The sequence below is a fragment of the Diabrotica virgifera genome, chromosome 2, assembly GCF_917563875.1.
Source record: "Diabrotica virgifera virgifera chromosome 2, PGI_DIABVI_V3a".
Classification (NCBI taxonomy): domain Eukaryota; kingdom Metazoa; phylum Arthropoda; class Insecta; order Coleoptera; family Chrysomelidae; genus Diabrotica; species Diabrotica virgifera.
The window spans coordinates 249,467,696-249,489,052 of NC_065444.1; the positions used below are offsets into that span (position 1 = coordinate 249,467,696).

At 32.1% G+C, this 21,357-nt stretch overlaps 1 protein-coding gene across 2 annotated transcripts in view; it reads left to right on the forward strand.

The window, feature by feature from the left end:
• The first annotated feature begins 10,850 nt into the window (after positions 1-10,850).
• LOC114326519 (dynein regulatory complex subunit 5) overlaps positions 10,851-21,357 on the forward strand; it is a 74,388-nt gene continuing 63,881 nt past the window's right edge. The window contains exon 1 of one of the 2 annotated variants that reach the window (XM_028274912.2): positions 10,851-11,144. The gene's annotated coding sequence lies outside the window, so the exon portion shown is untranslated. The remainder of the gene's footprint in view (positions 11,145-21,357) is intronic. The other variant, XM_028274914.2, reaches the window with a different exon arrangement.

A 21,357-nucleotide genomic window follows, 5' to 3' on the forward strand; every position in this document is an offset into this window, starting at 1 on the left:
AAAAAATTATATTTATTAAAATCCTTTATAAAAGGTATATTAATTTATTAATAAAGGGATACATCACAAATGCAGAACGTTTTCGTTCACATTCACATTTCACATGCTAGGCCACCAAAATTAAAAATATGAGGGTAAAAATCCGTTAAAATGTTACAATAGTAGAAAATTTACATTGTTGATTTTAAATAGCATGGATGTTTAAAATTTTTCTAGATTCAGCACTTTCTATGGACCATCTGAATCCCCACGTGGGTTGAACACGTGCGCTGTGAGGTCGCCTTTGTTTATTTTTCCGTCATAGCGTCATATGTCATTGTCATAACACCCTGTCCTCTAACCTGCATAGACATTCTTATTATCTCTATGGTTGCCTGTGGCTGTCAGTTCTCTGACGTCATACCACACCATTGAATATACTGTGCAAAAGTTATATTCTGTGGTTATGTGACGTCACATCAAGGTCACGTCACTTATGAGTATCGAGTACTCACAAGTATCGATACCAGAAGCCGGTATCGAATGCGGTATCGATACTTTGATTCGATACCGACCTGAGTACTTGGTATCGAATGCCGAGTGGTATCGATTCATCCCTACCATCAAGGGACCAGGGTTGAACGGGGGACGAGAGAGGCATCTTCTCTTCTCTTCGGCTCTGCTTCCCCCACGCTCCAGCGCCGAACGGGGGGCAATAAGAGGACGATGATGGGACGCCGTTTGGAACATGAGACATCCTTGAAGATACTTGTTACGCCTAAACGGCGCGCTGGGTTAAAGTACTTTACTGCGAACAACGACACCTTAAGGACTCACTCTAAGAATGGCACTTTTACTATCTAACTAAAAACGTTTGCTAAATATTTTTCAACAACACTAAAAGTTAATCGAACAAGCGCTGATTCTGTAGCGTTTTGATTCAACTTTTTCATATTTTTTTATGAAAAAGGTTTATAATTTAATATTTTGTTGGAAAAAAGCCGCAATGCTCAGAGAGAGCAGCATATGTGCCTCCTGATGAGAGACTAATAAGTTTTGAAACCGGTAGAGGTGCTTGCAGCACTCTCTGATTGAACTAGAATGAGATGCGGCTGTATTTTCGTGTTGCAACAAAATTGAAAATGGTTATTCATTTTTGATAATTGGTTTCATTTAACATAATTAGAGCTGTTTCTTTGATTTTTCTCGTTTGACCATCTATTTCTTTCGTGACTATACTTGAATCCTTTCATTGAACTCAAGTTCGTTTTCCCGTATTTACATATTTGAGATCTATCGAATTCTCTATTTTTAATATAAGGCTGATATTCACTTGTTGTTAATAATTTATGGGATATCAGCTAAGGCTGATATCCCATAAAAAATACGTAATGATATTCACTTATTCTGATATTTAATGGTCTTGATGTTTAACATACATAAAAATGTTTGCACTCGCAAGGAATTTTATAAATACAATTCTTTTTTCTTTCGTGCTCATTGTTAGGTTTAGTTTTAGATAAAATAAATCTCAATGTGTTTTGTTGTTTTGAACTTTATTAAAATATTAAATTTATTTTCTATTGTTTTTGTTTTCGATAATCATTTTATGTATGTTATTATGTTCCTCGCATTATTTCTTATTTCTTGTAAAAATTGTTATAAGGTCTCAGTCTGAAATGTTCTGTTCCATTCGATCTATTCTTGAAAATTCCTTATTTATAGACTTAGGCAAATATGCAAATTGCATATTTTGCATATAATGCATAAAAAATGCAAAAATGTCAAATTTTGCATATTTTTATAAAACTGAGCATAAAGTGCATATAATTTGAAAATTTGGTGTTAACTATATATTTTTATATTCAAACTTACAAATAGCATGAAAATGCCAATATTTAATTTTGTTTTATACCTAATCACTTGGTATTCAAATTCTTGGTATAGTAACTAATAAAAGACAGCGGCTTATAGTTTTGTCACGTTTTGTCCTGGAATTAAGGGTTTGTGTTTGCCAGTTTATGTCTTTAGGTAAAAATTTTTATTTTGACGATCAGTTTCACTTGGTTTCACTTTTGTTGTAAAATTGGAGGCGTAACAACGTGTATTTCTAATTGCCAATAATTATTGTGCTTTGAAAATGCCGAAAATAAGCAATGTTTCAACTTGGATAAAACCTTACACAAGATCTATGGATATGGATAAAGTTTATTGCTCATGTTGTGGCAAAACCGTAAGTACATACGTATTATTTTTTATTTTATTTTAAAAATTTACACGGTGGTACAAACAAAGATTTTAAAATTGGAGGTTATGTTTAAGAAAAGTACCGACACAAGTCTAGTTCGCAATAAAGCGATGTATTTTTCTTTTTTCAAGCATTTTTTAAACTCCTTGCGATAAAAAATAGGATACCTATTTAAAATTCAAATCGTTCAATAGTCTACTGAAAGGTCGCTAACATTTTTTTAACAATAGCGTAGTTTGCTTTAATTTTGCTAAAAACAAAAACATATCATATATTGGACTTAATTAATTAAGTGCTTTTAATTTATGCTCACAGTATGTTTTCTTTAAATGTAAACAGAAAAGACCAAGAGCCTCTTGTAAATATTTGCGGGTTCTTCCTTCTTGCACAGTCATTTCTTGACATTTTCAAGATTACTACACAGATTTTTATTTGATTTAATTTAAATATTTTAATTGTTATGCAAAAACGGTTCATTTTTAGTTTATTTCTACAATCTTAGATTTTAAAAATGGGTACAACTATAGAATATTTATATTCTTTTTTAGATTTCATCTGAAAAAAAAATTCAAATAGATCAGCATGTAAGAACCGCGAAACATTTAGCTAAAAAAGTAAAAACCACATCAAGTGAAAAATATCAACCTTCAGTGTCCAAGTGCTTTCAGTCAATCTTTATTGGAAGCTAAGAAAGCCTTAAAAAATAACATCCTCCAACAGCAACAATAACTGTCAGTCATAAAATCAAATTATAGTTTTGTCCAGAAAACTATAACTCAATTAGAATACTCCAAATTATCATTGTTAGAGAGTACAGTTTTAATAAAAGAATTTGAGTCATTGTGTCAAAACGTTAAAGGTACTATTGGAAAGGAAATTTTTCAAAAATTTAAAGTAACCATGGAAAAAAATAATGGTTACCAGGTTCTTTCTGAAGTCGTTCAAGTACTAGCTGGGACATTTTCCGAACCACTTAATTTAGAACCATCTATTATAGTAAATTTGAAAAATGTCGAATTTGATGTCGAAAGAAGTTTTACTATTTACAAATATATGTATTCAGATAGAAGCCATAAGTTTTTATTAGAAAATTTTGAACATCATTTGATAATCTATTGCTACCACAATTCAAAATAATATTTATATGTTAAAATAATTGTATACGTTATGCATTTATAATATTGTAAGTATTTTTGTAAATAAAAAAATATTGTAAATATTTTTTATTACATGCATATTTTCTAGATAAATATGCATATTTTGCATAAAATACTGCATATTTTTGCATAAAATGCTGCATATTTATGCGCATATTTCATACTTTTTTATTTGCATATTTGCCTAAGTCTACTTATTTATAAACACCAACAGATAATCGAACAGATAATAATTTTTTGATAAAACAGATGTTAACAAACGATTTTCTTCTAAGAACAAATTTTCGATACATCTATCGTATAAGGATAAAATGATTCCCTTTTAATATTGATTTGATTTAATTTGTAATTTAGATATATGTTGCTATGTTTGTTTTCTATACACTTGAACGCACACTCTAAACACCTGAAACTTGAACAGTATTAATCAGTAAAGAAGCAATAAGATATAAACGGGAAGTCAATGGAATTAGCACTGAACAAACTATACAAATTTATAGTACCTAGAGATTACACTGTCCCGCTATGGAGACGTAGAAAAAGAAGTAAGATACCAAGAAAAATATATTGTAGTGTCATCTACGTAGTGTCACTCTTATTTTGGTTTTTAGGGTTGGTGGATCTGTATTGATACGCTGATAGGGCATTTCTCCTAACACGCTGCTAATGTGATAGTTCTTATTACTGAATGAGACAATTTTTAGTCAGTAAATATTATGCCTGACTTTATCGAAGGCCTGAATGACATCAAGAAATGCCGTTGAGCAATACCTTCCGTTTATCATTGCTAATATGTCAAGATCATTGCTAATATGTTTTAGGTTCTGGGACGGGGTTTTTACTATTTCGGATTGTTTTCATGTATCTATTATTATTAATTTCTCTAAGCCTTTGGAGAGTACAGGTGGTAAACTAGTAGTATATTATTATGTTGCTTCTCCCAGTAACCCGGAACAGTTTAGGATTAATATTTTTCTTGATGACATTCTTAGCTTCATTATCATTACATATTAGGCCAGGCCGAAAAAAAAATTTTAATTTTTCTACACAGCTGGTTGCCAAAAGTTGGAACTAGTAGTTCTATAATCCTATACCAAGTTTGGGCCGGTTTAAAAAGTAATTAACTGCAATTTCTACAATTTGCAAGCCATACGGATGCTGAGACTAAGGAAGATGAGAGAATTCTACAATTTACAATTCACGTCCCATCTGCTCAGCGCGGTAAAGTTCCAACGAGAACGCGCTGAGCAGATGGGACGTGAATTGTAAATTGTAGAATTCCCTCATCTTCCTTAGTCTCAGCATCCGTATGGCTTGCAAATTGTAGAAGCCTCGGAGGTGTAACCAGAGAAGGTTCCCATTGTTTTCATTCTGGTGGGATGTAGAATAGCATTATGTTGTTTTATATGCCATTAGAGTGAAAACTTAGTCTTTTTGTTAGCAGTTGCCGCTAGGGCATCTATGCCATTTCATTCGTTGCAATCCGGGACTGCACGCTGGGGTTTGTTTTGGTTGGATCAGGGAGAGCAGCATATGTGCCTCCTGATGAGAGACTAATAAGTTTCGAAACCGGTAGAGGTGCTTGATGCACTCTCTAATTGCACTAGAATATGGTTCGGCTGTATTTTCGTTTTGCAACGAAATTGAAAATGGTTATTAATTTTTGATTTACATTTACTCTGTGTGGAGTATGAAGGGAAGCATTCTCGTTGGAACTTTACCGCGCTGAGCAGATGGGACGTGAATTGTAAATTGTAGAATTCCCTCATCTTCCTTAGTCTCAGCATCCGTATGGCTTGCAAATTGTAGAAGCCTCGGAGGTGTAACCAGAGAAGGTTCCCATTGTTTTCATTCTGGTGGGATGTAGAATAGCATTATGTTGTTTTATAAGTATGCCATTAGAGTGAAAACAGTCTTGTTGATACTATGATTCAAGAAATGAGTAAGTAAAAATGTTGAACAAAGGAGGGTGGGCAGGTGGAACTCGCCGTGCAGCTACCTCATCGTGGTGAGTTCTGGGTTAAATAGATATACGAAATAATGTTAAATATGTAAATAATAGTTCCATGTATAAACCTTTCGTGCCGAATATTGATTCAAGCAAAGAGCTACACAGTTCACAGCGCAAAAATAGTAAATAAATATGCATTGTTTACTTTACCCCCCTTTTATATTGTAAGACCTGGGGGTCGGTTAATTTTTTTAGATCATGATGAAAATTTTTTAACGAGATAGTCGCATCGATATTAACATTTTAGACACTAGCCCGCCCCAAAAATAAAGCAAAAAAATATAATTTTTCTTTGGCCCCCGGGGGCCCGGACAAAAATAATTAAATTCGGCCTATGTTTGGCATACAGTATTAGGACTACCATACACAACTTTTTTTACTAGCCCGTTTAAAATTTCCCAAAAAAATTTTTTTGCCCTTTTTCGGCCCGGCCTATTAGATACATATCGCACCTCCGCTCAAAGAGTGTCATAACTCAAAAATTAAAATCGGTTTTATTGCATTAACAGTTTAATAAAACTATAAACTCCTATCTCACAAAGTGTCACATCTATGGGTCAAGTATTTATCGTTAGATGACACTAGTGTCATTATACGATTATCCAAAATCAACGACGCATCGAACACAAACAGTGTCACATATTGACTTGTACAAAGCATCCGTCCATCTAAGATATGTATAAAGCGTCGTTTGTCGAGTTAAGACAGTATATGTGATTACTTTATTCAAAACAATCTGCGTATGTGCTCAAGAAAAGTGACACATTTATCACTTATTTATCTTTCGTTTTGCAGTATTTTGTTTTTAATGTTGTTACTTGTATTTAAAGTTACATCATTAAAAAGTATGTCTGTTAACCAGATAATAATAATGATATTATATTCTGTACTGCAAGTGTCACTTTTGATATTTCGTAAATGTTTCGTTATTTTACCTGTATAGTGTCACAACTCAAAAAAAATATATATTTTTTAATATTTTTAATATACGCTATTTTATAGAGCTTCAAAAACCTTCAATTGTAACTGACTAAAATAGTTATTGTTCTAATTTTAATAGTTTTTGAATTAAACCCGAAAATGTTGTAGCACAAAACGTCGTTTTCCAGAAACTTTGCTTTTTTGACTTATGGCACTCTTTGAGCGGATGTGCGATATGTTGAAATTTTCGTATGGCAACTTCATTCGGAGTTGATGATTTTGTTAATGATTTTATAAAATAAAAAAGTTTCTTGATAACATTTTAGTTTTTTGCTCTTCTGTATAGTCTTGAATTTGGTTTTAAACTGACTTTTCAATCCCGGTACTCAATTTTTAAATGTCGGACACATCAAACTCAGATAGCACATAAATAGCAACGCAAAATCAAAAAGACTAGTAATAATATTAACGATCTTAGAAATATGCTCGAAAGGCATATATCTAAAAATATATATACAAAAAGGCATCACAGATCTTGCTAACCCAGATTTTCAATAACCTAGATCAGAGGTTCTCAAAGTGGGTGACGCGGCACCCTGGGGTGCCTCAAGCATTTGCCAAGGGTGACATGGAACATTTAAGAAAAGTTGAACAACCGGCCGCTGCGCCACTGTCCAATCGAAACATGTTGACTATTTTTGTACTTGTGTATTCTCATTGATTTTGCTGCATGTGAAGGTGAAGAGCCGCCCGCTTCAAGCACGCCTTTTAAAGCTCACCGCTGAAGATATGGGTATGGATCACTTCAATCTTTTGCTCCACGCAGAGGTCCGGTGGCTATCGAGGGGAACAATTTTAGGGAGACTATTTGAACTAAAAGATCCACTGATTATCACATTTACAGAGGAGTATTTTATCCAAGAATTAGAAGATGTCAATTGGCTGCTAAAATTGGGATACCTTTCAGACATCTTCGAACTAATAAATAAAACCACCACTTCGCTTCCATGCAAAGGAGGAGCACAATTAGATACAATCAAAGTCTTGCGTAAGAAAGTTACATTTTTTAAAGTATGTGTTGAAAAAAGGAACCTCACTTTCTCTCAATTACAGGAATTTGTTATAACAAATGAAATCAATCCTCAAACGAAATTCTTTGAAATTGTTATTGCTCATTTGCAAGGTTTGGAAGAAAGTATTGTAAACTATTTTCCTGACATTGACTCAGATGACTTATATAGCTGAATGATGGACCTGTTTTCGTGCGACCCAAAAAATAAACCTGTCGGAATGACAAATGAAGTTTTTTAAAATCTACTTATCAGCGAAGATAGCAGTTTAAAACTCAAATACCGTGAAGGAAGCCAAGAAGAGTTCTGGATGCAGCTATATTCAGAAAATAATGTTGTTGGCAAGGTTGCAGTGAAAAAACTTGTGTGTTTCACATCGACTTATCTCTGTGAGTCTTCTTTCTCCGCATATGCTTACATTAAAAACAAATACAGAAGCAAACTTCAAGTGATTTGAGGGTCAAACTTACAAAGATTCCCATAATTATAAAGGATATAATGAAAACATCATCGAAACAGTTTCCATTCATCACATTAAGTAAGGATATTTGAATATCAAATGTACTGTATTTTATTAATCTGAAATAAAGTTTATACTGAAATCAAATGAGCCTCAGAATTGTATTTTTTTCATTGTTTGTCGTTTCCCAAATCGTTTCAAGGGTTGGTGTGCCTCGAAATATTTTTAGCCCTACAAGGGTGCCGCGACTAAAAAAGTTTGAGAACCGCTGACCTAGATAAACTGCGAACGCCTTCGATTGATTTTTCGAGATTCTACTGTATATTTTTATCGATATACTTGCGAATAACATTTTTCTGCTCTCTAGAGTTAATAGATTATCCAATAAAACTGTGAAACTATGAAATATTGCCTTCAATATAATAAAACTTTTATGCTCCCGGAGCTCATAAACCAACCGGTGGCCTACATCTCCGCGAAAAATCATTCAACTTTGACGTGTCGTGGACTCGGATGACTTTTTTGGTTTACCATCAATAAATAAGTAGTTTTTTTGTTTTCGTCCTTTTATACCGCGAAGCCTAACCTTCGTTTAAATGTTACGATTATGTCCCGTATTAAATATTTAGTGATCGGTTTAAATTTAGATCTTCAATAAAATTTTGATTGTAGTCATAAAATACCCATAAGTAACTTGTTATTTGACTATAAACAAGAATTATATCTCGAGATTACAAAGCAATTGAAACAATCTGGGATAACACAAAAACCTATTAAAATTGTAATCAAATTAGCAGATATATAAAGTTTTTTTTCTTTTCTTATTGGCTTTGGATTGCTTGATCCATTCAGCCACGATAGATAATAAATTACTGTTTGCTACAATATTCCAAATATAATAACATTATAAAGTTTTTCTAGAATAGAAGTCAACAAAATTTTTATGAATGAAAGAGAGTTGAGAACCCATTATAGGCCAGCGTCCTATTCATAGATCACTGAAAAAAAAATTAACCCTTAAAATCTGTTTAAATTTAATGAAAAACATTTCCCTAGATATCTTAAGCTATAATATCGCTTTAATAAAACATCAGAAAACATTTTTTTAGCTCTAAAATTTTCCATATAGCAGCATGAGATCATCTGCCAAAGACACACTCAAAGTCTACAAAAACCATGTCTCAAGGTGTGTCCCATTCAACCGATTGTTCCATTATTACACTCAAAGTATTGATCTGGTCTATGCAGGATTCTGGTCTAAAACTTGCTTGATTAGTTCGAAATTCAACTTTGTTCGTTAATCTTTTTAGTATGATTGTCGTGAAAATTTTATTTATGGTGGCAAGCAAGGTTATTCCTCTAAAATTTTTGCACACTGTGACGTTGCTTTGTTTTGGAAGCTTGATAATATTATATGTGGATCAGTTTTAAGTATTTCGGCAACAATGTTATCGATTCCCGGGGACTTGTTGTTTCTCAGAGATTCGATGGCTATTATTATCTCCATTTGGAAGGGCCTCGCCAGATTATGCAAATCTATATTCTGCAGGTTTTGGACAATTTCATCTGCGGTATCTCCTGAAAATGCTATTTCCTTCTCTCTACTTTGTCATCTGTTGTATTAAGTGATTCACCTCTCTTGGATCTTGCAATGCTTAAACTGTTGGGTCCATTTTTTGTTAATCGTCTAGTAATTTGGTATAGCTCTCTAGTTCAGCTGTTCAGTGTTGTGCAGCTGCTTCTGTTTGTTTTGACAGCTTCAGCCCACCTTCTTTTGTCTCTTCTTGTATTCCTTTTAACTTTTAACTGCTTTATATATTGTTTCATATTCTTGCTGTCTATTAGCTCTTCCTTCTACGCTTATCTTTTTTCGATAAAGTACTCACTTTTTGACTTATTTCTGAAAAACCCTCCAAAAACGTGTTTTTTTTTTTTGTTGAAAAATGCAGATTTTCACTCGCAAGTAACTCAAAAAGTATTGACTGAGTGAAGAAACTCTATAGAACAAAAATTGCTTAGAATTATTCAGTTTGTCCATTTCCCTACTTATGTGAACAAATGTTTTTTACCCCCCATGTAAAACCAACCAACGGCTTACGTCCTAAAGTGAAGCAGAGGTTAAAGGAACATAATTCCAAATTGTCATGCAATTCGATAAGGACACGAAAAATTACACGGTATCGCCGTATTTCACCTTCATTTACTGCCCTATTATTAGAATAGGAACATGCTTTATTGTCACTGAAAATTTTTACAATTTTATGGACAAAGCTTACATACAGTCAAAAGAAAAATAATATCAACAACAAATAACAAATAACAACTACAATTTACTAAAATTAGATAAATCGTCAATATACAGTAAATATGATATAAAACCAAAGACAAAAACAATTCATTGCAAAAGTTATATAAATTGCAAATTGAACATACTTACAACAAATAAAATACAACATTAGGAATTGACAGTTTAAGCTACTGCGTATGAAACCCAATTTTCTTTAGTTATTCGTTAAGAAATTCTTCTATTGAATAATATGGTCTTTTAGATAGATAGGCTTTTGTCATTTTACGGAACTTTGGGAAAGATGTTGCAGTTTTAAGTTGTAAAGGGAGATGGTTGTAAAGTTTTTTTTTGCGGAATATAATATTTATTACTTTCGTAATTTTCCTTTAGATACTATACTACTATCAATATTACTATATCAATTATTACTATAGTTGACCACAACCCTATTATGATTAATTTGGAATGATTACACAAACATTATAGGTACAGTAAGGTCTCTTTTATGCGAATTATTTAATGTGATTTTGAAGCGGTACCAAAAATTTCAATTATTATTAACAACTATTACACTTAATCAATATTAACTATTCACATCCAGATATCAGTAAAGTGAGCGTTTGCAATTCGGGGATTCCCCTTGTTACATGATGTCGCTAGTTGCTATCTTTCTGTAGATTAAAATATGTAGTAGTAATCTGCTTATTTCCTGCTACTCTTTCTCGATGTATAGTTTTGTCAGTGACATCTTTATTGTCAATCGTATATTTGACAACTAGAAATGTGAATGAATCTACCAACCCACAAAGACAGAAAAACTAAGTTTTTTGTTTGTTTGTCAACATTTTTGATATCTATCAAACTACTTAACTAGTTAATACAAGTTTTTTTATAATTTATGGAATTTGGCTTTGATAATAATTTGTGGAAATGTAGAAAATATAGTGTTAAATACAATACAGATTGTACAACTAGAGGCAAAATTTAGAAGTGTGTTATAATTACAATAAGGTAAGTAACTTACATTTTAGATCTTGAGATTTTTATTAATAGAAACTTCTTTTATCTTTTACCCAGCAAACAGGTTTGAGCCCAGTTACGTGATAATTACGTTAAATTTACGGCAAATTTCAACGAATACGTAACTCGGAGATTTATGACGGGAAAAAAACGTATTTCAGTGCCAAATCATTCACCAATATATTTTTGCTTCCTTTATACATGTTTGACATTAGAATAATATAAAATCACAATGACGAATATTGTACATGTTTTTTATCATAGGTGTGAATGTCGGTTACATCGCAAAGGTACGTTTATTTCACGTAATAATCACGAAACAGAAATAACTTCCTTTGGTTAAATTTTGAGAAATATTTTTGAAAACAAAATTTTACAACGGTGTTGGTTAAATACGTATCGCTTGAATTTTACTCCCTGTATTTTATGGACGTCGAAAAATTAGATGTATTCCACGTAAAGTAATGTAAATAATACCAATATTTAAACAAAAAGTTTATGATTTCGCTTTTAAAATCATTTAGCATAACTATTTCAATCCAACCTTGATTTGAAGCTATTTTTGCTATTTTTTTTTCTTTAAAAATATCACAGCTAAAATGATGTCGAGCCTAATTTTCAAATCGCGCGCGGTGGTGACGTACTACCAAGCCTTTCTCCTCCTTTAAATACTATCACGTGACCACGATACGTGATTAACATAGTTGGTTCGAAAACTAAATTAATCGATTTATCGAATAATAGATACGTTTCGATAGGATTATTTTTTTATATTATTCTGGTATTGAAATAGATTTTTAGTAAGACCAATTAGGTAATAGCAGAAGAAATTTAAAAACAAAAAGAAAATATGTAATACTAATTTAAAGTAAGTAGAATAGTTTAACTGTAATTTAAAAATAATCGATTTTTATAATCGATGAGCATAACCTCTAATATCAATATCAGCTTCTCACATTTCTCACAACAAAAAGTGAAAGTGAAACGTGAAGAGCTTTATTTCCCTCGCCTCGTTTTATTTTAGGCGGGTTTATTTATAATAATGCCTTTCGTATTAACGTTTACCTCACTGCTCGAGGGTTGAAGTGTCGTGAAAAAACAAGAAAGTGTCGTCAAAATAAAAAGTGACCTGTGTTGTGTTTTGTGTTGTCAAATTTTTTAATGCGTCTTTAGGTCGGTAGCATTTTTGGTTCATTATCTTGTATAATAATTATACAAGACAAATGTTTTAAAGTCTCTAAATTCTACTAAATAAATACATTGATAATACTTTATAGGCTTGTTTTATTTATGTCATATGAGGATAATAATTACATGATTAGTAAGTTAATTAAGGTCGAATTATTTACGTGAACCGAGGACGTATCTTTCACGTGAATACTAATATATACATTCCCTAAAAGATATGTTAATCAACACGTATTTGCAACGTGAATTTCCCGAAACATTTTATTGGTATTTAAGGTGAATAACACGTCTATTGAAGACGAGTTATTCACGTAATTTAAAGACGTATTTTCAATGTGACATTCCAACCAAATTTTCACGTGAAATTCACGTAAGCAATTTACGTATATTGGTGACAAATGTACCAGAAATTCACGTAATTAACACGACGGTCTGTTTGCTGGGTACTTATCTATTTATATGTTTTATTGTTTTTTCTCTTCTTATTCGTACGATGTTACATACTTCGTAGTTTCGAATTTTTCTGTATATTATGGTATTCTAGAGTACTTCATTCCAACCATACTTTTATGCAATTTTCGTTTGTCTATCTGATAAACTGTACTTACTATCGAAGTAGAAGATCCAAATCAACCACCCCCAGGAGCAAGCAACAATACACCATTAGAGCCTCCATCAATTCAAGAAGTACGGGATGCAATAAAACACCTAAAAAATAATAAATCTCCAGGAAGTGATGGTATACCCGCGAAACATATTAAATATGGAGGTGCTACTCTGGCTAATCAAATATATAAATTAATACTGAGAGCCTGGAATGAGGAAAAATCCCGGAAGAGTTGGAATCGTTTGCCCGTTACACAAAAGGGTGATCAATTGGAATGTAGAAAGCCTCCTTAATACAGCTTACAAAATATTTTCGAGTATCTTATATGGTCGCCTAAGTGCATATTCAGAGGAGCTTTTTGGAGAATATCAAAGTGGTTTTAGGCCTGGTCGATCAACAACAGATCTTTGTGCTAAGGCAAATACTGGAAAAAACCAATCAGTTCATTATCGACACATACCAACTTTTCGTAGATTTTAAATCGGCCTATGATAGTATCCTCAGAAATAAATTGTATGAATGCATGATGAATTCCACATTCCACATCCCTGATAAACTGGTAAGATTTTTTAAGGCTACAATGCGTAAAGGTGTTTGCAAAGTCGAAATACAGTGAGAACAATCACAGGCGTTTGAAACGCATGTTGGACTGCGACAGGGTGATGCGCTGGCGTGTCTCCTCTTCAACATAGCTCTGGAAAAGGCGGTCAGAGATGCCCAAATAGACAACAGAGGAAATATTTTTAATAAATCATCCCAAATGTTGTCATATGCAGATGACGTGGACCTAGTTGCCCGCAAAACAAGCAAGCTAGGAGAAACGTATACCACCTTCTCCAATGCCTCAAAAAATATGGGCCTGCAAGTAAACGAGGAGAAAACTAAGATGATGACATCAAAACCCAACAATAGAGCCAGAAACATCCGTCAACAATTCACGGTTGATAACTCTACCTTTGAAGTGGTGGATTAATGCACATACTTAGGCTCCCTGATCACCAAGGAGAACGTCATGACGGAAGAAATCAAGGAAAGGATAATCCTAAAAACCAAAAAACAAAAATAACCATAATATACAAAGCCCTTATACAACCAGTGTTGACATATGGATCGGAGGCATGGACCATCTTCAAAGCAGATGAAAACCGTCTGCTTATATTTGAAGGAAGAATCCTGAGAGGAATATTCGGTGGCACCTGTGAAAATTGTGTTTGGAGGAAGAGGTAAAACTACGAGGTATACCACAGATATAAACAAAAATTTGGTGGTAAAGACGTAGTATCTCTTATAAGAATAGGAAGACTAAGATGGGCAGGACATCTAGCAAGATCACAGCAGAACAACCCTCCTAGAGGAATCATTATGTCACAACCTGTGGGAAGTAGAAATAGGGGTAGGCCAAAACTCAGATGGAAGGATGGTGTAGATGAGGATGGAAGAAAAATAAGCACAGCAAACTGACAACGGTTGGCAATGGATAGTACTGACTGGGGTAATAGATTTGGGAAGGTCGAGGCTCTTTCATAGGGCTGTACCACCATTGATAAGGATGAAGTACAAGTGTATTGACCAATCTTATCATAATTTTTTTAGAGATAAATGTGTCTTTCCAAACTTTATTTAGACTGCTCATCTTCGAACTTCTGCTTCGCAGTTGGCATCGTTATTTATAGTAGAGCCGAGATAGTTGAGGCAGTCTACTATTTGGTATTCCTGCAAGTGAACTCAGCTGAATAATGTTGAATCTGTTTATCACCAATATTTTCGTCTTGTCTTTATTAATTTTAAGACCAACTTTAATGCATTACCACTCAACTCTTCGCAGGAAATCTAGCATTTCTCTTTCATTTGCTATTGTAAATGCAGTATCATCAGAAAATCTTAAATTGTAGATTTTTCTACCAGCAACCGTTACTCCACTGAGCCAGCCTTTTAAAGTCATCCTCGCCACATGTTCACCATAAATATTTAATCAGTCAGATGACAGAACAGATCCCTGTTTAATCCCCCATACTGCTCTGAATTGACTTGAGATCTAATCTAGTCGTACTGGTGTATATTGCCATACGAGTATTGCACTGGTAAAGATTTTTAATAAATGTTTTTTCTTCTTTTTGTATAGACATGACTGTCTGTTTTTTCAATGTGTCTCCAGCAAGTTGTCGTTCCATCGTTTTCTTGGTCTTCCCACTGATCGTCTTACTCCACTATTTGTTGTCATTCGACTTACGTGGTCATTCCATTCTACTCTTGTTTCTTACCCAGTTACTAATGTTCTTCACCTTGCATCTCCGTCGTATATCTGTATTTCTAGCTCTGTCCCATTGTGTCTTACCATGGATTTTTCGAATGGTTTTCATCTTCGTTGTTTTGAGCAATCTCCTTGTTCTCTCTCTGGCAGGTTGTGTTTATGCCGCATATGTCATTATTGGCCTGATGACTGTTTTATAAATTCTACCTCTCATTTATTTTCCGATATTTTTATTTCTCCATATTGTGTCGTTCGGGCAACCTGAGGCTCTTTTTGCTCTATTCACTTGATCTTCCACTTTTGTCTCTAGCTTTCCGTAGCTGGATAGTGTGATTTCTAGATATTTAAACTCCATCACTTGTTCTATTATTTGACCATCCAGCTCCAATTTACACCTTATTGGATTGCTTTTATAACCATTCATTTTGTCTTTTTTGGTGAAATTAACATGTTAAATTTTCTAGCGGTTATATTAAATTGGTGCAGCATAGGTTCAAAATCATCTTCACTTTGAAAGATTAGTATGGCATCGTCTGCATAGTAGATTATTTTAAGTTGTTTTTCTCCCATTTGGTATCCTTTTTTAATTATTACTTGTTTTATTATTTCATCCATGATCAGGTTGAACAATAAAAGACTCAAGGAATCCCCCAGTTAGTTCATCTTCTACATTTATTTTTATTGTGTTGTTTTTGTAGATGTTTTCGATAGTTTTAATTGTTCCTAGATGTACCTCTCTTGAGTATAACAAATGTATAACGTCCTTTAATTTGACCCTGTCAAATGCTTTCTTAAAGTCCACGAAACATAAATATGCCGGTTTGTTGTATTCTAACGATTTCTCTTGAACTTGCATTATAAATATGGTGTCGGTGCATGATCTTCCCCATCTAAAACCTTGTTTGTTCTTCTGCTAATGTTATAATTTCATTCAGTTTATTTGTTATCACTTTGGTTGCTAATTTGAATGTTGTGTTTAATAAGGTAATTCCTCTGTAATTCTCCGAGTCCGATTTGTCTCTTTTTTTGAAGAGGGGTTTTTGGGATGCTTGATCTCCATTATTGTGGTAAGTATTCTGTTTTGTTCTATACTTCTTTGTATTAGTTTTAATACAGTACGTTTGCCGCAAAATAAACAGTACTGAAATGAATATGGAAATGTTCATGATTGTTTATATATCTAGTATAGCCTTGCAAACAGTATTCACGATGAAGCACGTTTCCGATAAAACAGATGTTCTACGGGGAGGGAAAATGAGGAAATTTCCCCCCGAGCAAGGTCCAAAATTAAAGAAAAAAATTTTTCAAACATAAAAGTGTTTTAGCTCACATTAAACCCAAACCACAGAAAGACAAATTCAACCCAATAAACATACTAGTTTGGAAAATTAAGGGAACTTAATACCTATGTTATTATTTGTGTTTTTTATGTAATCTGAGTTTATCATTTTTATGTCTTTTAGTTGGTTTTTCATTGGAAGTTCCCCCCTAAGGCAAATTTCCCTTCCCAATCTTTAATTCTAGTCTGCAGTTCTAAAATGGCAGGCAGTGAATATATCTAACTCCTTCAGCATTCCCCATACGTACGCATCTGGTGCGATCAGCGATCACGCAGTATTCGAAGAGACTCCCTGGCAGTGAAACAGGTTGTCCCGTCCTGCTGAAACCATTGTTGCTTTTAAGCTTGGACCCTTTCCGTGACCTTTTCCGAAAATACTACTCCACCATAAAAATTTTTTCTGCAAAACTTAGAAACATTCTGAAGCACCTAACATTATCACGACATTCACATACCAGGGGAGTGTAATTAGAACGAAAATATGCATTGTTTTGGAAAAATTCAAACAAGCTTATATTTTCCTAAAACTTTTTTTGTTAGTTTATATACATGTTAAAGTAAAAAGTTCTACTGGCATACTTGGCCGCTTATTGTTTATTAATTGTTTAAACAATAACAATGGTTTTGTATAAATAATTTTAAAAATATCGATAAATTCATTATTTTACTTTGATCAAATATATTTCTATTTTGTTTTTGATTATGCTGAATCCGAATATGGCTTTGCAATTTGAAAATTCTTATACAGAAGCTCTTATAAAGTGTGTCTGCGTAGCTAGGAACCACATGGAAAACTTTTTTAAATCAATTTTACCAAAAAAAGTTATTCTTAATAAAATGCTCTCCCTGGTCTAAAATCTAAGATACAATCATCAGATATCAAACTTTTTTAATTTTATACGAGGTATGTAAAAAATATGAATTTTTCTCAGTGCCTTTATTATTCACAATATTTTAATTAGAAGGATGTAATTGAACACTTAAATAAATTTTTTAATTCCAAACAACTTTTCTTAATAACAATTTTCTATTGTGAAATATTGTGAAATGTAAAGGTAATTTATACTCTTGAGTGAAATTCATATTTCTTCACATACCTCGTATAACATTAATTAAATGTGATATTTGATGATTGCATCTTAGATTATATACGATGCAGAGTATTTTATTAAAAATAACTTTTTTTCGTAAAACTGATAATAAAAAAGTTATCAATAGGTTCCAAGTTACGCAGACATACTGTATAAGAGCTAAAAAAAATTTTTTGCTAAACATTTATTATTGTTGAAGCTTGTTATTAAATGTATTTTAGGTAAGTTTTACAGAAAAAAGTTTTGATCACTTTGTATAAACATTTTTTTAGCTGGTAATTTTCGGTTTTTGTATTACATTTTTGTTATCTTTATTAATTTTCTTAAAAAGAAATAGTTTATTTCATTTCTAAAGTAAAATATTTTAGTGCATTTTAAAGAACTCATCCTCAGCTTTAAGAAAGCACTTATAAAACTGTAATAGTTATCTGTTCAAACTTGAGTAATACCGTCTTAAAGTGGTGGTAATTCTATAAAACTACGAAGATTTCAAAAATTACAATTTTTGAGACGTCATATCATTTGAATTAAATTTTTGAGATTTTTTTTGAATAAAACATCATTGAGTAAGATACTTGAAAGGTAAGTTGTGCAAAACTGAGAGTTTTATAAGAAAAATTGTATTAGTTACACATTTTTAAACAAAATTCATGTAAGGCTCACTTTCCGCCCACACCGTACTTATGCCCATGCATTTTATTTCTTTCTATTATAACCGTAAGATAGCCTAATTATTCTTCTTTCATGCTCAATTTGTAAAATTTTATTTGATCCATTAGTTAAAGAATTACATTAAAATAACTCAACCGTGCACTTTGCCGTACGTTAGTTTACAGTGCGCCAATGTTTGTGAGAAGGGTGACGTTAGCGTTATAAATAAAAAATTATAGAAGATACAGATTTAATTTTAGAAAATTCTTTATTTAAGGTTTTTTTGTAAAATTTTCTTAGTTTTTCAATGGTCAAGTAAGTTTTTTTCTAAAATTTATATTTTCGGAGTTATTTAAAAAAATATCTAATTTCGTAGTTTAATTATTTTGTTTCATAAAAAATGAAGAACCCATTTCTCGAGTAGAACTTTTTGATATGTTGTTTATTAAACATTTCTTAATGATATTACAAAACGTTCTATCTTGTTTGATTTTTTCCGAAGTGAAAATCTATATGCACTCCCCTATACGTTATAACTACGTTCGGGAACCACTCAGTACGTTTCGGCGCCTGACATAATATACAGGGTGAGTCATGAGGAACTGTACATACTCCTACCTCGTATAGAGGCTCCTATGGGGAATAACAAATGACCATTAAAAAGTGTCTGCTCCCATTGTTTAATAATATACAGGGCGAGTTTCGCATTTTGACAGAAATTTGTATTCGTCATAATTTTTTAACGGTCAGATCGATGTGTCTCTTATTTTGGTCAATCGTTACACTATTACCACCTAATCAACTAATTTATTCAAACTAGAAAAAAATCAGGTCCGGCTTTAAAAAAATTAGTTCGTTTGGGTCTTAGAAAAAATTTCACCCTGTATACGCTTTTTGAAAACTCTAATATGAATTTTACAAATTATACAAATAGGCAATTAAAATGGCATATTTATTTTTTTCCGCACACGATTACTTAATTTTTTATAAAAAAATCAAATTTCACTATGAATTAAAAGTTTTAAAAAATTAAAAGTGAACCATAGATTTAAAAAAAATAATTTTTATTACAAAAATTAATTTTTTTTGCACAAATAAGTAATTCATGTTACCATCCAATCAACTGATTTATCCAAACTAGAGAAAAATCAGGTCCGGATTTAAAAAGTTAGTTCGTTTTGGTCTTAGAAAAAATTTCACCCTGTATAAACTTTTTGAAAACTCTAATATGAATTTTACAAATAAGACAAATAGGCAATTAAAATGGCATATTTATTTTTTTCCCCACACGATTACTTAATTTTTTATTAACAAATCAAATTTGTCAAAATCGGAATTTTAACCTAAAAATGAAAAAAAAATGAACTCACGGTTTAACTCGCTACAGCTCTGTTCCATTTTAATATTTTTTTTCTGAAATTTTTACAGCACACACCTCTTGCCATTGTGAAGACTATGAAAATTGTTGTAGACTTTCAGTCTTCTTCTTGTAAAAGTTTCAAACTTGTAAATCGAAAAAATTAGGTGGAGAAATTTAAAATTTATCAATTTGATCACGTCTATGTTAAACTATAGAGTCCAAAAGAAGTGTTATGGGAAGTTTTAGATCTAGACGTCTTATAGAAAAAAAAAATGGTAAAACTTTTAATTTTAAGAAAAACGTTGTTTTTGTAAATTAATTTTTGTAAAAAAAGTTAATTTTTTTAAATCTATGCAAACACTTTGCCAAACTTTTTATGCATAGTCAAATTTGATTTTTTAATAAAAAAAATAAGTAATCGTGTGGGGAAAAAATAAATACTTATGCCATTTTAATTGCCTATTTGTCTTATTTGTAAAATTCATATTAGAGTTTTCAAAAAACGTATACAAGGTGAAATTTTTTCTAAGACCCAAACAAACTAAAAAAATTCATTTTTGTAATAAAAGTTATTTTTTTTAAATCTATGGTTCACTTTACCAAACTTTTAATTATTCATAATCAAATTTGTTTTTTTTTTATAAAAAATTAAGTAATCGTGTGGGGAAAAAATAAATATGCCATTTTAATTGCCTATTTGTTTAATTTGTAAAAATCATATTAGAGTTTTCAAAAAGCGTATACAGGGTGAAATTTTTTCTAAGACCAAAACGAACTTATTTTTTAAATCCGGGCCTGATTTTTTCTTGTTTGAATAAATCAGTTGATTGATGGTAACATAAATTAAATATTTGTTCAAAAAAAAATTAATTTTGGTAATAAAAGTTAATTTTGTTAAATCTATGGTTCACTTTACCAAACTTTTAATTCATAATCAAATTTGATTTTTTTATAAAAAATTAAGCAATCGTGTGCGAAAAAAAAAATAAATATGTTATTTTAATTGCCTATTTGTCTAATTTGTAAAATTCATATTAGAGTTTTCAAAAAGCTTATACATGGTGAAATTTTTTCCAAGACTCAAACGAACTAATTTTTTTAAAGCCGGACCTGATTTTTTTTAGTTTGAATAAATCAGTTGATTAGGTGGCAATAGTGTAACGATTGACCAAAATAAGAGACACATCGACCTGACCGTTCAAAAATTATGACGAATACAAATTTCTGTCAAAATGCGAAACTCGCCCTGTATATTATTAAACAATGGGAGCAGACACTTTTTAATGGTCATTTGTTATTCCCTATAGGGGCCTCTATACGAGGTAGGAGTATGTACAGTTCCTCATGACTCACCCTGTATTTGTATATTATACAAATTTGAGGCATACGAATTTCAGTACCTACTGTTTATTTTGCCGCATACCGTAGTTGTTTAGTCAGATTTTTTCCTCCATACTTTAGGAGTTCGTTTGATATTCTGTCCTCTCCTGGAGATTTTTATTTTTTAATTTTCTCAATGCTTCCTTTACCTCTCTCTCCTTGATGTTTATTTCTTCGTTTGTCGTAACTTCGGGTGTTGGTGGTTCATTATCGTCGCCTTTATCAAATAGAGATCGGAAGTAGTTTGCCCATGTTTCTGCTGAATAAATGTCCACACAACATATCAGCACCTCAGAGGTAAGGTGTGTTAAATCACCAAATCTAAATTTGTGAGGAA